Here is a 3,689-nt window from a genome sequence, read left to right as displayed (position 1 = left end):
ACTGAAAATGTTGAAATAAACACGTCTCTCTCTGCGTCTCTCTTACTGTTTTTTTAACATATTAGTCAGATGTGTGTGACTCATTATTACTGGCATCATTTTAAACTATTTTATGTGTAATGTATGTAACTGACTCCAGTCAACAGTGAAAAGTATTTTGCTTCTCTCAATGCAGTCATTAATATTTAAGGACAGTGTAATTCCAATATAAAATATAGTGTTCATGAATTCATCTTCCTTTATCTTCTTTTCCCTTTATGTCAAGGAGATTACAGTGAGTGCTCTTGACATAATACATTCACAAGGCAACGCTTTCAGTTTTTGAAATGTGTTTGAATGTGGTATGAAAACCAGACGTTGCTGTCACCTGTGCTACTCGACATTCATCTAATTACCAAGCTAATATGTCAAAAGACGGTATAAAAAGATAAGATAACATGCACTGACTTTCCACTCTTGACATTCTGAAGGTATAATATTAGTATTAGTACTAAAACACATTACCACATGGTCACTTATTCAAGTCAGTCAGCTGTGAGAGAGAATTTAATGAGCATATGCTTAATGGGGATAACCTTTTGCTTTATAAGAATGATCAAACTGATGATATATATATATATAAAAAAAACTAAGTAAATCAATAAAAGAGAAACCCACATGTACGAACCTTAGTCTTCAGGGTTAATTTTCCATATTTAACAAAAAGTGACTATGAATGACTGTGGGTTAAACCTCTGGGAGCTTTTATTAACTGTGAGGAATAAAGGTTTAACAGTGCATGTAGGATATGTTTTTTATATTTAAGCATATGGAAAAGTTTACAATCAAAATTCATTACAATTCAGTACAGTAGGTGATGTGTCTATTTAAATAGCCAACTCATCTGGATGGTCGACGGCATGAAAAATCAATGAAATTCTGTTGCATGTGATCACAATTAGTAAGAAATAATTAACCATTGGGCAAAATAAAAAAAAAAGTGTTTCACGGTGTGGCTGTTAAAAGTCAGGTTACATTTCTACATCTATATGTATAAGAATAAAATGTATCTGTTGTTTGTCTGTATTTCTTACAACTAAAGTGTTTAAATAAAAGATCTTTTTGGAAGAATCAGGCCCAAAGGTTTTGTTTATTGAACGATTATTTCAGGTGTAGACATTAGTCTCTTTCTGGTGCTAATAAAACAAAGAATTGAGGCAATGAGAGACAGACACCAACCAAAAGCTGTACAAACAAGGTTTTACATAATGATGCTAACAGCAAGGAGTCTGACTCCATTTATTCTATTTGTTAATATCATGCGTCAGAAAGCCATCTCACCACTATTTATTCTTTAATAAATAAATGCTAATGCTTTAATATGCAAATGCTAAATTAGCAGTTTAATTTGTATGCTTAATGGAAATCTTAGCTTGCTAGCTATTTATTCAGACAGTACTGCACATATTTATTACAGAGACATTCCTCTTAATAAAAAAAAAATATGAACTCAGATTGGGGGCACGGTGGCTTAGTGGTTAGCACGTTCGCCTCACACCTCCAGGGTTGGGGGTTCGATTCCCACCAAAGTGGACATCTCTCAATCTCCACACCACCCATGCGACACATTGACCTTTCCCTGACCTCATTATCAAAAATATTTCACGTCATGAAAATAACTCTAACTAAGAGTTTGCACCAAAGAATAAAAATAAAGAATAAAAATGCATTTTAAAGACTAAAAATATCTCAGTTAGACAGGTGAACAGTACTGTATAATTGAATAGATTTCACATGAATAAAATTATATAACAGTTGTTTATGATTAATGAGAATAGCTAAGAAAGTTTTGATATTAGTTTTTCTATTTTTCCAATTTGACAGAGGTTTCATCTTTCCTCTAACATAAAATAGAATATCCCAAGGTCGCACCATTTAAATAACTGATATTAAAATTAACAACTTGGAATTAAATTGAAATATTTTATTGTTAAACTTGGCTGAAAGTCTCAATACAATGCTGAACTATGATAACAATAATAGGTCACTAAACACTAAGCTTTACCACATCAAAGTATTGATTTGGATGCTACATTACATACTTTCACAAGGCATTATATAAGCACAGTGTTTCATAAACTCCTAAGCCAATATTGACTGCACATCGTATTTATCTGCATTAGCACAGTGAAATAATTAAGCACAGTTTTATATTTAATATGATATATGCCTCATATATCAAATCTCTACTGTCATTTCCTAGAATATGATAGCAAATACTCCATATGGCTAGAAATAGTCTTTGATGGTCATACGTATGACACATGTTACATATCAGCATTATGAACAAACAGAAGGGAGCTGGATTTGCTGGGAATTACACATCTTTCTGGATATGAATTAAGCCTAGATAAAGCACAAAAAAGCTCAATTCATATATTTATGAATTTGATAAACTACATATAGTTTTGCTGTTATCAGGAGTCATTGTCATTTTATTTATTTATTTATTTATTTAAATAAATAAATCTAAGTTCATGCTGTGTTTGAAATTTCTTACATTTGTACAATGAGCTTTCACGATTAATCTATATAAAGAACCATTATGGGTTTGTATATATGAAGCACGGGATAAAGTCATTTTAGATTCTATATTAAACCGTTTCTTTTGAGTGCAGGAAGGATTTCCACTAGATGTTGGAGTGTGGCTTTGTGAATCTGCTCATTCGGCCACAAGAGCATTAGTGAAGTCAGGAACTGATGCTGGGTGAGAAAACCTGATGTGCACTCAGTGCTCCAGTTCATCACAAAGATGTTCATTTAGGGTCTGATGGTTGAGGTCAAATCTCTTATTGTTGTCTGTCAAACCCAGCAGCGGGAAAGGTCAATATAGTGTATATTTTAGTATTACTTAAACAATTATATACATTTAATAAATAACAGGGGGGCACGGTGGCTTAGTGTTTAGCATGTTTGCCTCACACCTCCAGTGTTGGGGGTTCGATTCCCGCCTCCGTCTTGTGTGTGTGGAGTTTGCATGTTCTCCCCGTGCCTCAGGGGTTTCCTCCGGGTACTCCGGTTTCCTCCCCCGGGCCAAAGACATGGTAGGTTAATTGGCATCTTTGGAAAATTGTCCCTAGTGTGTGATTGCGTGAGTGAATGAGTGTGTGTGTGTGTGTGTGTGTGCCCTGCGATGGGTTGGCACTCCGTCCAGGGTGTATCCTGCCATGAAGCCCGATGACGCCTGAGATAGGCACAGGCTCCCCGTGACCTGAGGTAGTTCGGATAAGCGGTAGAAAATGAATGAATGAATGAACTCATAACTCTTGTTAACTAGCTTGGGCAACAGTAACTAATCAGCTTAGCCATCTAAACACATTTACTTATTTTTCAACTTTTTGTAAAGGTGATAACATTTGTTGCTTGTGTGCTGTGTTAAACCTCTTTTTTCCATACTACTGATTCATTTTCTATTAATTGCAGAGATACAATTATCTCCTGCCAATCTCAAATATATCAGAACTGCAGAACTACAGATTTTCAAACTGAACAAACAGGTTGATTTTGCATCAGTTTTTACATTTACATTACCAGTTAATATACAGTTGTTAATACAAAAAATTGTGAATTTATGTGTTTTAGGGTTTTTTTATAGAGTGATACAATAAATTAAGAAGAATGTCTTTGTATTTGTCAGTTTTCTTAACATC

The sequence above is a fragment of the Tachysurus vachellii genome, chromosome 17 (genome assembly GCF_030014155.1).
Source record: "Tachysurus vachellii isolate PV-2020 chromosome 17, HZAU_Pvac_v1, whole genome shotgun sequence".
In the NCBI taxonomy this organism is placed as follows: domain Eukaryota; kingdom Metazoa; phylum Chordata; class Actinopteri; order Siluriformes; family Bagridae; genus Tachysurus; species Tachysurus vachellii.
This window is presented reverse-complemented; position numbering follows the sequence as displayed.